Source organism: Arachis ipaensis, chromosome B10 (assembly GCF_000816755.2).
Source record: "Arachis ipaensis cultivar K30076 chromosome B10, Araip1.1, whole genome shotgun sequence".
Lineage (NCBI taxonomy): Eukaryota > Viridiplantae > Streptophyta > Magnoliopsida > Fabales > Fabaceae > Arachis > Arachis ipaensis.
In genome coordinates this window covers 120,393,296-120,406,822 of record NC_029794.2, presented here as the reverse complement: position 1 = coordinate 120,406,822, position 13,527 = coordinate 120,393,296, and positions in this window count along the sequence as shown.

Sequence of the window (13,527 nt, the reverse complement as noted above, 5' to 3'; positions counted from 1 at the left end):
GTTCATCACCTATAAATACATTGACACCCCTCATGTATATTCACGTTATGATCTACTAAAAACCTGCCTAAAGCCCTTGCTAATTTAAGCATCGGAGTCTCTTGCAGGTTCCACCACCCGACTCCTCGCGAGAAACTTGGATAGGCGGCACCTCGACATCAACAAGTCGGACGCTGCCATACAAAGGGATCTGAACCTCACGTTCAGGCCCAAATCAATGTTTCAGATAACCCTCGGAACAATTTGTATGATGATTGGTTGTTTTTGCAGGATGGAATCCAAAAAAGAAGCATGTTATTGAGGATTCATCTTCCGAAAAAGAAACTGAATTTGATGATGAGTAAGATTAAAAAACTATCATTATAATACTATATTTTATTTTCGTCAAAAATTTATTTATTTACAGAATTTTTTGCATGTATTGTCAGAAGTGAAGAAAGCGAGGAAATAAGAAAAAGAATATTGAAGAAAAAAATCAAAAGCCTGGAAAAAAGTAAGTGTTCTCTTTTCGGTATATTTTGTCAATTTTATTATGTTCATTTGCCTGCAGATTATTTACTTTTTTAGGATTGAATCCAAAAAAGGAAACATATTACTGAGGACTCATCCTCCCAAAAGGAAATTGAATATAACAATGAGTAAGATTCAGAAACTATCATTGTAATGCTATATTTTTTTTTATGAAAATTTTATTTATTAACAAAATCTTTTGCATGTACTATCAGAAGTGAATAAATGCAAGAAATAAGAAAAGTAAGGTTGAAGAAATCAAATGATAAGCCTGTACAAAGCATGTGGTGCTTTTCGGTGATTGTGTGTTTTTTTTTTTTGCCTGATGATTCTTTGCTTTTTTAGAATGCAGGAAAAAATTACTGATATTTTAGAAACTGGGCTCCACTCCGCAGAAGCTTACTATGATTCTTCGCAAATGTAAGATTCAATGTCTGAAATTCTTTCTTTGCTAAAATTTCATAAAACCTGATATAATTACTCTAGTTTTGCTGAATAATATTTATTTTATCCTTAGAATGCCACATGTAAATTTGACAAGTAAAAATGATGTTGTGTTTCTAACACAGACAAGCTATCAGAGCAGTGTCAATCAACCAAGTGATAACATGTAATTTTTGTTTCTCTTACCATTTCTTTAATTCTTTTGCTACCATATTCTGCTTCTAATTTCATATTTTTTTTAGAAAAAAAAGTCCTTTAAGATTTTATGCAAGGAAAAAAAGGGAAAAAAAACTACAACTATGTAATTTCACATATAACAAAAGTTGTGTTTTTATTAAATGTTTGCGGTGTAGTTGTGAGATGATTTTGGTGTATTACAGGTTCAAGGAACAAGAAGAAACATTGAATAAACCAGCTCCTGTTTAGAAAAAAATAATAGATAATAATCCTAAAAGACAAATGATTGTTTTTCGAAAACAGACTAATTCTTAATCAGAACTCTTGGACATGTGAGTTTTCCAGTTCACTTTCAATGTTCTATTTATTGAGTTAATCATTTGCACCTGAATGTTTACTCCATATTAATTTTTTTATTTTTGTTTTTCTTAGAGTTTCACTTTAAGTATGTGCTCCTCCTTTGAAAATACCTGCCTCAAGCCCTCCCCAAACTCAACAAACTGCTGAAAAGTCTTTCGGAGAGGAAGATATAGAAGAAGAAACTATTAATACGTAAATATTACATAAAATTTTTTTCTAATTTCGGTGTATTTAGTTTGTTTTCGGTGTATTGCTTCTGATTTGAGGTGCACTTAGTGTTGTTGTCCTCTTTTTGTTGTAACTAAGCAACAAAATATTGATTTTGTCCATTTTGAGGGACTTTGTTGATGTATTTGTTATAACTAGCCTATAGAAATTTGTTGTAGTGCTTCTGGTAACATTTTGTGGATGTTTTATTGAGCTGCATATCTTTTTAAATAGCAGTATATTTAGTTTATATTTTGATGTATTTCATGTGAATTGAGGTGTACTTAGTTTGGTTGTATTAATTAAATTCCTTTTCTGTAATCCTACAGTCTTCCACAACCTCAACAACCTGCTGCAAAGTCTCCAACAGAGGAATATACCAAAGAACAACCTCAACAACCACAACAAGAATTTCATGAGGAAGTAGCTCCTAGTAATGTGTAAGTTCTACTTAATAAAATTCTTTTTCAATATTTTCTATGTATTCTTAAACTATTTTATGTCTCACCATGAAGTCATACACCCGCTCAAGTCATGAATGATGGAATAATATTGGTTACCAATGCTACATTGAAGAATGACTTTTCTGTACCATCATTTAGCCTTGGCTTCTCTCAATCAAGTGAGAAAGCTACAATCACTCAAGAGGGTGAACCACCAACTGACAAGGGAACATCTCAAGATAGTCCAATATTGGTGAAAAAATTGGAAGAGATAGTTAAGGTCATAAATACTGGGGTTGCAGCAGCATTAAATTATGCTAAGTAAAAAAGTCCCTCACTAGAAAAGGTGTAGCCTACACTGAGCTTCCGTGACAAGTTAAAAACTCGCATGAGGCAAAAGGAAATAACAGACGATCTTAAGGAGAGCTTTTATTGGGTCTCAAATATCAAGACTTATGATAATGGATACTCTAATGAGTGGGAGATGATTTTTAAGCTGAAGCAAGAATCTCATCTGAAAATAACCAAAATGCACTTTAATTCTTTAAAAGCCAAATCAGATATCGAAAATCTCGTAATACTAAAATAACATTAATGATTTTCTTATGAGTTGTGCCATATATGTATTAAGTTTGGGGTTTTATTTTCATAGGTTGTCTCACCAATATATCAAATTCTAAATAACAAAAAATTGAAAGATTTAAAAAATTCATATATTGTTTCCCTCCTGATATTGTGGTAAGCTATAGTACATTGAAATTTCGGTGTATTTTCAAAATATATTGTTTGTTATAACTATTTCTTTCGGTGTATTATACAAATTTTGCAGAATGCCATGTTGGCGAGTCATCAGGACAAGTTCATTCATCCAAAAACTAACAAGTCCTTCCAGATTAAAGACTATCAAGACTACATCCCTTTTCTAGACAAGAAAAAGCTTGCATCACATCCATTTGTAAGCTTTCATTTATAAAGCTTCTTAAATAATTCTTACATTAGGTGCTAATTAAACTAAAAAATTGTTCTCTCTAACCAAAATTCATATATTTTTCCCAGTTTGCTATGCGCAGTATTGGTGGATATGGATAGCGAATGTTGAAAAGAAAAATTTTATGTCCTTGACCCATTAAACAAAAAATCTCCTTCGGAAGACATAACATAATAAATTTGTTGTAAGTTGTTTATTTGATACAAATTTCCATTTTCTCTATAGATTCTCTTGTTTCTGTCTGTTTGAAATAAGGTTCACAGGTAGTTCTTTGGAAAAAAATATAAATTCTATAATACACTGAATTTTTTTCCAAATGCACCGAAAACTATTTAAATAAATACCGAATTCTGTAGGTTGAAATTATTCATTTCGGTGTAATTTGGTATTAAATATAGAGTTTCTTATACTTGACTTGTTTTGGTTTTTCGGACTTCATAATTTCACAAATTAGGGTGTTTGCCAGAAGAAAACCTTTGATAGACAAGGATGAACATCAGTGGGCAGTGTAAGAACTGGAGTTTTTCACGTAAAATTATTTTAATAAAATAATTTTAGTGTCCAGAATAGATTCAAAATCTAGAAGTTTTAATTTGAAAATTTAAAGGTGAAGTTTGATTTTAGTAAATTTTTTTGAGTTGGAAAATGTATCTTCTTCGAAAAGTTCCTGTAAAAATGCGTACTGGCGCTTAAGCCGACAGTACCGGCTCTAGTATGTCCAGTACCGCGTATTTTGGAAAATAAGATTTTGAAAAATTGATTTATTTTTTTTGAAAAGGCAAAAATAATTTAGAATTGAAAATCGGACACTAATCTTAAAGGTTTTGGCCCAAAGTGGGCCAAACGGACCTAAAACGCTAACGGGTTGGACCGGATCCAAACCGGACACAAAGCCCAACATATATAAGTGAGTAAATGAGCCAAAAAAGCTCATTTCAGCACAAAGAGAGAGAGAGAGAGAGAGAGAGAGAGAGAGAGAGAGAGAGTTCGGATAGGGTGAAGAGAGGAGAAGAGAGATGATACTATTCACATCCACTTTCCAGGAGCCATAACTTGAGCTACGGAATTCCGATTGACAAGCCGTTTGCGGTCACGTGAAGCTCTCATCAAACTCTACGTTTTTATCTAAGCAAACCTGGTAAGAAATTGCGTCTCAATCTCCAGTTTCCAGCCCTAGAATTCTGCATTTTTTGGGTTATAGTTTTGAGTATATTTTGTGGTTTTGCTTGTTTAGGTGATCTCTAGTAGCGGATAATTGTTGGAAATTGCCCCAATCCTCTTTGGATAAGGTAAAGTGACTCATAAACCCTTGTAGTGTTGTATGTTGTGGTTTCTAGGTTTTGATTTTGGTGATATATGTGTTGTTAGTTTGAGCTTTAGTGCTTTTTGGAGTTGTCTTGGCTTTTTGGTGGTTTCGTGTGTGGAAGATAATCGGCCAAGGTATGGTTTTAGTTTTTTTTATATAATATGTAATGTTTCTGGATACCTAGGCTAGTTGACCCTAAGATAGGATTGAATGATATTGGTGTATGAATAATTATATGTGAATTGATGTAATTGTTGGTGGTATTGGATTATTGGTGTTGATGAATATTGATGGTGATTAGTTATATTGATGAATAATGAGGATTATGAGAACTTAAGGTAATAAGTTAATGTAAAATGTTTGTGATGGTTTGGAGTAAAGGATATTGATGATTGTGATGTGTGATGACATATGTTAATGATAATTTTGGATTTTGAATCTTGTGATTGATGTTGTGTTAAGGTTGGTGGGTTATTGATGGTGTGTAAGGTTGGTGTTGGATGGCTTTATGATAATTATGGGTGGTAAGTGAAGTATTTATGTATGAGGAATTATTGAAGTTGTTAGTGTTGTTAAATAATGTTGATTGTATGATGTATGATGAATTTGGATAAGTAATATTGTTGATTATTGATATGGAGTATGAAAGAGATTGATGATGAAGATTGATAGTAATAGAATGATGATTGATGAGTGTGTTGGTGGAGGAATGATTATAGTATATATAATTGATATTTAAGAATGAGAATAATGAAATGTGAAGGAAAATTTGGTATGAAGGATGAATTGTGACACAAAGGGTGAGTTATGAGGTAAAGTGGAGTTTGGTATGGTTTTAATTTGATTTTGGTTGAGATTTTGGAAAGTTGAAAACTTGTGACTTTTTGGTAAAAAGGGATTTTTGGTAAACTTTGACAGATCATAACTTGTGCCTCAGTTTTCAAAATTTGTTGAAACTTATTAAAACTTAAAGTTCATTGAAAAGTCTTCAAATTGATGTAAAGTTTGTAAAATTTGGATTTTTGTAGAGGAAGTTATGATCATTCAAAGTTTGGTGTCCAAATCTGAAATTCTGCAATGTTGCAAAATTTTGTGATTTCTGGTTTATGTGCGCACGCACAGCCATGTGCGCATGCACACCCCGTGAAAATTTAAAACCCATGCGCACGCACAGCCTTGTGCGACGCACACACGGAGAAATGGCTACTGATGGGTGCGCTAGCACGCCCTGTGCGCACACATAACCAATGAGGTTTTACAACCTGTGCGCATGCACAGACCTGTGCGCACGCACACATTGGAAGGTACATTCTGTTGAGGACGTTCGCACGTCTTGTGCGAGCGAACAGAATTAAAAAATTTCACACTCGTGCGTACGCACACCTCTATGCTTACGCGCACTTTTTAAAACCTCCTTGGGCGTGCGCACGCACACCCCTGTCCATACGCACATGCGCGGTTTTCAACCAAAATCTTGTTTTTAACTGTTTCACCTTCCCAACAAGCTTGTAAACTTCTGTGACACATATTTAAGACTCTTCGGCTTATTTTCGGGTATCAAAACAATGGAAGGGTCCTAGGAGATTTAAGTTGGGTTTTACTTTGAAAAGTTAGAGAACGGAGGTTTAGGTTTCTGATGTATTGATGATGAGTTGGGTTGAGAGAGAAGGAAGAGTAGTGAACTTGGTGATTACTGACAACGAATTGAGAAACTGATGAACTAATGAGTTCAGAATGGAATTAAGAACTGATGATGGTTATTATGAGTTTGATGGATATTGAAGGAAAGTGTGTCAGGTACTATATCCTTGGAATGTTGAGAAATGACAATTAAAAGTGATTTGAGATGAGAATAGTGATGACTGGTGATGATTTGAGGTCAATGGACTTGTTGGATGTGGATAGTGTGTCAGGCACTATATCCTTGGAATAATAGTGTGCCAGGCACTATATCCTTGGAATGATTTATGATGAAATAGATGTTGTTGTTGTGTTCCTTCTCTGCCGCAAGAGTGTGACAGGCACTATGTCCTCGGAACGATAGTGTGACAGGCACTATATCCTCGGAACAAAAGCGTGCCAGGTGCTATATCCTCGGCCGTGGCAGAAAGGCGACATCCGAAAGGATGTGTCGGGTTGGCATTCATAGACCGACAAGTGATATCACGAGCCAATAGGACAGGCATTCATCATGTGCATCTACTATGTGTTTTGTTTGCTTTGCCTAATTGCATCTTTTGCCTAAATGAATAATATGCTTATTTGCTAGTTGTTTTACTTGCTGTACATGTATATTACTTGTGTTTTACTTGCTTGTATTATTTGTGTTTGTCTGGTGCTGAGGAGGTTAGGTAGGCGGTAGCGAGGGGATCGCACGGAGGTTACGTTAGCGAAGGCTGTGGGATACAGCGGTATGATTAGTATTAGTTAGAATTCTCCTAAGTTTAGATAACCCTGTTTATGGTTTAAGTTCTTTATTTATTTAATTTATTCTAAGCTTGAATATCCGTATTTGATGTGAAGTTCTAGGATTGCCTTCGGCGTCCCGGAGCCTTACATCTTACTTATTGGGCACTGTTACCATACTGAAAACCTCCAGTTCTCATACCATATTCTGTTGTTATTTTTCAGATGCAGGTCGCAATCCACCTCGGTGAGTTGTTTTGGTGGTGACAGAGCGGAGGATCTCTATCCGTTTTTGGAGTCTTTTTGCTTATTTTGTATTATCTCTCACTTTTGTATTTACTTTTGCTTAGAAGCTTACTTTGAGAGAAAAACTTGTATAAGTTGTTTTTAACTTTTAGATGTCTGTATCGTCTGTATATAGCTAGCCGGCTTAAACTCCGCGAGCCGTGGCTAGATCTTCATACTATTATACTCTTATATTTTGCTATATTATATCTATTCCTTGTGCGTTAAGTTGTAGCTTCATGAGTACGTTTTGCGCTTTTCAAATCCTGTTTATTTTGAGCTGTATCCTTCATCGGGCTTCTAGAATATATTACTCCTTCTATATATCATATGTAAAATCTTTAGACTTGTCGTAACCTTTGATTAACCTTTGCCTTACGATGTGAGGTAAGGCTTAGGGTAATTAGGGTGTTACAGGCGGCAAATAAAGTATCAAATCTTTATATTTAATAAATTTTACTGTATTTTTTGTTATTGTCCTATTTTAATGTGTTATTTTATTTTTGTGTTTAGATGGGATTGTGCAATGTATGAGATGATATGGCTAGAGATAATTGATCCGAAAAAGATCAAAAAATAAAAAATATTCATGGAAGAATTGGAAATAGGTAACTATCTTTAAAAATAGAAAACTCTTTGTTACTAAATTAACAAAATTTAATAAAGAAATTTTTTTAAATTGTAAGAATAAGTTGATCATTTTGGAGTCAAATATGCTTCACTCATTCTATTTGAGGAAATGAATCAACTCAGAGACAAAGACATTCAAGAATCTGAAGTCATCAGACTATCTAAGCCGTCTGCTGTATTATTAAGTCCTTACTGTATATTGGAATCAGAAAATATTGATAGTAAATAGTTTGAATATTATAAATCGTTAAGAATTTCTATACTGATTGTGTACTGAATTCTTTGTGCAATGTATAGTTCAAACAAACACATACTTTTAGGTAGCGTTTGTTTTAAGGTACTGAGACAGAGACTGAGAGACTGAGACTCAGTATCATGTTTGTTAGTTTAGAGATTGGTACTAAAATTTCTGTCTCTGTCTTTAAAATTTCAGTATTTCAGTACCTCCAAAAAGTAGGGACACAGGGAACTGAATTTTTTAGAGATAGAGACTGAAACTTTAATAACATTTTATACCTAAAATACTTTCATTTCAATTAATTAATTCCAATTTTACCCTTTGTGCAAATTAAATTAGAGTTTCATTCTTGTTTCAATTTCTGTCCCCCATTTTGCACCAAACAGAATACTGAGATTTATTTCAATCCCTGTCTCTTAGTCTCTGTCTCTCAGTCTCAGTCTTTCTGTCTCTGTCTCTCCACCAAACGCTACCTTAATCTTTGTAAATATTCAATTCAAGCTTTTTATAAATTTTTTTTGCAAAATTAAACTTCTATGAACATGTCTGTACTATATTGAAATGCTGTTAATCTGAATGAATCCAGAAAAAGAAGAATAAATTCTATAATAAACCGAATTGCTTCCCAAATACACCAAAAACTAATCAAATAAACACCAAATTCTGTAGGTTGAATTTCTACACTGCTTAAGTATTAAATTGTCTGTATATTTAAAACAAACAAATTCCATCAAATAATTGAAAAAACTAATTTCAAAATATGGTAAAATAGAACAAAACAAGAAAATATATATACTAAACCTCATTTTCATTAAAAAAAGAACATTACGTAAATTACACCAAAATTGTGTTAAATAAAAAAGAAATAGATTCATAAAAATATCGAAAATCTATCTTATTCTCTTGAATCTCTGCACTAATAATTCATAATATGTCCATAATAATGGCTGAAATTTGACTGTACTATTGAACCACCATTAAAAAGGTTCAACTACAAAAAGTAAATCATATATTAGCAAAAGTATTAACATGTACAAACTCAATTTATCCTGTTTAAAAAATATCACTTTTACCTAACTTAGAGCTTTTTTTCTTTGCAGTATTTGCAATCTATTTTTCCGTGTTCGATTCCAATCTATTTTTTGGACGTCTTCTTGTTCTCACCCGTGGAGGGATTTAAAGCTTGTTAATATCCAACGAAGCATCGTCGTGGAAAAACGAACATTTTTCTTTGCTTTTGGCTTTGTGTTCTTGCATCTCAACCATAGAATTATTATAAGCATGGTGCAGAATCCCAGTCAACTCCTCAAATTCTGATACAAATTCACAAATATTTTGTGACCGAAACACCAAATCATCAAATCTCCTACTTTTTGGCTCCAGCAAAGGCTCGTCGTGGCTGCTCTTGATATGTGTGTGCCTTCTCTTTACGTTATTACTCCATCGTTTCAATATATATCTTAGTGTCACTTTATTTACTCACTCAAAACTTAACGCGCTCAAAGAGTGACGGCACAATATCCCTTTTGACTCGAATAATAAGCGTTGGCATTAAAATTCACATGATATCGCATCGTATGTAACTACAAACTTGTTGAATGTTGAGTTAAAAACCTGTTCTACAACTTCATATACCGTATAACCTAGAGCGGACTGTGTTGATTTTGTGATGCAATTCACCTTTCTTCTGAATTGTGCTTGGATTTTCCTGAAATTCTCGTGAGTTATACACATTCTGAAATTGAAGCTTCTATTAAGAATTTTGTTGCACATGGTATGACGGTATGAAAATATGCTGCATTCGATTCTCTCTCTCTCTTTGCTCTTTACTTCCTAGGCAATTCTCATTTCGACAAAGAAGCTGTTGAATCATAGTGTTTTATGAATTGGATAAATGAGCTGTTGTACGTAATAAACTTGTTAATAAAAAGCATGCATGCTCCCGCTCCTTTATGTGCTTCTCATCCTGTCCCAAAAGTGATGATCGAGATAAACTGGAATCCATAAATGACAATATTCGAAAAGCTCTAAAAGATAGAAAATACCTAAATCAGAACCAAAATGCACCAAAAGACATACAGTTTGACACCTCTATTGCACAAGCAAAACACATAAATATCCACACACTAAAAGTAATAACATCAGTTAATCCTAATAAAGACACCATTACCTGAAAGTCACTTGTTGTCCCCAATACCATACTTCATCAGAAAATCATTCCAATTCCTATCAAATGATTCTTTTGTAAAAGAGTTCCAAACAACATGACTCATTTCGTGTTCAATTTTTTCATGTCGCTTGTAGCCATTTAATTTACTTGGGATCTTCTTCATGATATGCCAAATACACCATCGATGAATTGTTGTGGACATACAAGCCTCAATAGCCTTTTGCATTGCTGTGCATTGATCAATAACAATGCCTTTCGGAGCTTTTTCTCCCATGCAACAAAGCCAACATTCAAATAACCATTTGAATGATTGAATATCCTCATTTTTCAATAAAGTACATCCTAGAAGTGTTGGCTGACCGTGGCGATTCATCCCAACAAAAGAACCAAAAATCAGATTATACCTGAATACAACAACACAGAAATAAAACATATATACCCCAAAAAAACTATCTATATACACTGAAAGTATTTCAAAATACATATAAATCAGAATGACATATTACCTGTTTGTATTATAAGTGGTATCAAATGGAATAACATCTCCAAAATACTCACAGGCAGCCATACTTCTTGCGTTGGCCCAAAAAACAATCTTAATTGACTGATCAACCTCAAGTTCAAGATCGAGAAAGAAATTCTGATTCTTCTCTTTCATTCTTAATAAGTATTTCCCAAATTCTTTTGCATCCTCTAGTTTCGAAACATTCCACACTTCTCTCGTGATGTAATTTCTCACTTTTTTCAATAAAACTTAATTCATGATGACCGTCTGCTGCTGCAACAAATGATTGATATATTTTGCTTGGTCTAATTCCGGCTTCCTCGTTATTCTCTATTGTACATCATACAAACATGCTTCATTGGCTGTGTTGTTTAAGCATCTCTACTTGATTTGGACAACACGGATGTGAATGATGTAACACAACCTTCAAAATGATCCAAACACCAATGTCCTTCAATATATGTATATAAATTCTTACAGGACAATTTAATCCACCTGAGGGATTTGTCTTCTCAGTTGGAGATATGTTTGATTTTCATTTCCCCTCTCTGGTACATGTAATCAATTGTTTCTTAATTTTATTTTCGTTCTTATTTGTGTTCTAAATTTTCGTAAAAAAATTATGCAAGTTTAGAATAATCTTTGTAGAATTTTTCAGCTTCTTTAAACGTGTTAAAAGTCATCCCAATCTTTGGAACAAGCTGCTCATCAACATCATACAGAAATTAAAAATGCACCGAAATTGTTCCAAAATACACTATATTTGAATCTAAAAATACACCGAAACTTTGAATAAAACAGATTCATCAACTAGATTAACTAACAAACAAACACCTAGATTCAACTACAAAATCATAAACAACTAACAAACTACATTAACTAGATTAAAACCACACCTCACTAGTTGATTCGATTCAAAATAATAATACAATTTGGCCTAGTTTAATTGAAAGTCTGAACCTAAAAATACATCGAAAGATTACTAAAATACAACAATTGATAAATAGAAATACACTGAAAAACACCGAAACTAGAATGAGACAAATTCATCACAATAATAATTCAGATTCAGAACTCCTATATTACATTCAATTCAAACTATCAACCATGGACAATAATTCTCAAAGAAAAAAATAACATTATTTACCTACAGAATTATAAACTACTAACAAACTACATTAACTAGAATCAAACCAGACCTCAGCCACTTGATTCGATTCAAAACAATAATCCACTTTGCTCTGGTTCAATTGACAGTCTGAACTTGAATCTTCATTATCTTCGACAACAAAATACCAATTCAAACCTGATTTCACAACTTGATTTCAAAAATATTGATCCAAATCTTTAAATCAAATAAAACAGCATTGAACTTGAATGAAAAAAAATACAAAGACCGAAGAGAACATAGAGAAGGAAGAGAAACATAGAAAATGCAAAGATATAACAGAACGTAGAGGTGCAAAAAATGCTGAGAAAATTTGAGAAAGGAAATGAAATTTGCATGAAAAAGGCAGTTATATATATTCACACGTTGAGTCAAAAATTTGTTAGAAATAGTGGCGCATGGAGGTGAATTAGGTCAAAGTTACTTGGTTGGACTTGATTGGTTAAATAATTTGGATGTAGAGATTAATTGTTTATGAAATGACCAAATTATTTGAGAAATTTATTTTTTGAAATACCATGTTCGGAGAAAAAATAACAAAAAACTGAAAATGTACAGAACTTAATCCAAGTTATTGTAGAAAATTCAAGTACTCAAAATGGGGTAACTTCTAAACTTGTTGTTTTGATTTGCAAAATATAATAATGAATAAAATAATTTAACATTAGAGCGGCTATAAATTCAAGGTTATATAGTAAACGATCAAAATCTATTTTTTAGCAATCTTCAGTAGATTACTCAGCTTATCTGTGACTTTTTGTGTATGTATTTAGCGAAAGTGTGAATGATTTTTTTTCATTTGGAAAATCTTATTCCATGTAAGGTGACTGTTGTTAATCCTATATATATAGTTTACACTGTATAGAATGTGGCAGTTTTCACTTACTGCTAGAAATTAAATAATTATCATCAGTAGTTGTAAAGTACTTGCAAAATTGTATTTTGTTAGTCATCCATTATGATGGAACAAAGTTGTGTCTAAGTTTGGATAACATGGTATTCAATTGAATTTTAATCTAAAACTAATTAACCTTTACTTGATTATAAGTTTTATTTAGCCTAGGTACAAGATGGATAATATAAATGAAGATATTTAATTGAATGAATATATTAAAGATTGTATCATAAGCACCAAATTGCATCTGTATGAGTTTCGTTACTGAACTAACTACGTCTCTTATAATTTATTTTGTTCAATTTAGTTCTAGTTTATTATCTTTATCTACATCTATAATTTTAATTTGGATTGATTTTAAAATACAAGCAACATCTTTCATTTAACAGCCACCTATACAGTCTCTCATTGTCATAGCTCATTAAAGATTTTTTTTCCTAATCTGTTTCTTAAACTAGGTAGTATGCTACCAGAAATTACATTCTGAAAAACAAATAAAGGATCTTTTGAGGAAAAAGAATTACAAGAGAGCGGTATCTTTAGCAGAGGAGCTTGAGGTTGAAGATAAAATGCCGAAAGCTTTGCTCCCATTTCTTCATACTCAAGTGGAATTTTTGTTATCTTTTTACTTAAATTTTGATATTAGAATTTCTTTGTGAATTTTTACCTCCAAATAAAGTTTATATCTGCCGGTAATTAATGACAGATGAAAAATCCGTTGGTAAACAGTTACTAGCGAGGTTTATACCGAAAAATTTATTCCGCCGATAAATCCAATAACTTTCCTGTAATGGT